Source organism: Gavialis gangeticus, unplaced genomic scaffold, assembly GCF_001723915.1.
Source record: "Gavialis gangeticus isolate Ggan-Ray unplaced genomic scaffold, GavGan_comp1, whole genome shotgun sequence".
Lineage (NCBI taxonomy): Eukaryota > Metazoa > Chordata > Crocodylia > Gavialidae > Gavialis > Gavialis gangeticus.
Window position 1 is genome coordinate 46,381,541 of NW_017729031.1, and position 416 is coordinate 46,381,956.

A 416-nucleotide genomic window follows, 5' to 3' on the forward strand; every position below is an offset into this window, starting at 1 on the left:
CAGCTCGCCTCACTCCCGCGCGGCTCGGCGGTAACCGCGGCTGTCCCCTACGGCGGGGCGGGGCGGGGCGGGGCGGAGCCGCCCCCCGACTGAGCAGTTGCAAGCGGGAGGGAGGGAGGGAGGGAGGGAAGGCAGGCGGCGCTGCGGGAGCGCGAACTTCTCTCGCCTCGTGTCCCGGAGGCGGCAGGGTGCAGGGGGCCGGCAGGCTGTGCTGCCCCGAGCCCGCGGTGAGGCAGGGGAAGGGGCCCTGCAGCCGGGGAGGAGGCGCTCGCGGCGGGCCGGCCGCCCTGCGCGGAGCTGTCCGTGGTGCTGCCGCCGCCCGGCTGCTCCCCGGCGGGGCTCGGACTCTACCGCCGCGCCTCGGCCCACAGCAACACCTCCCGGCGAGCCCAGGGGAAGGGACTGCTAGTTGCGGG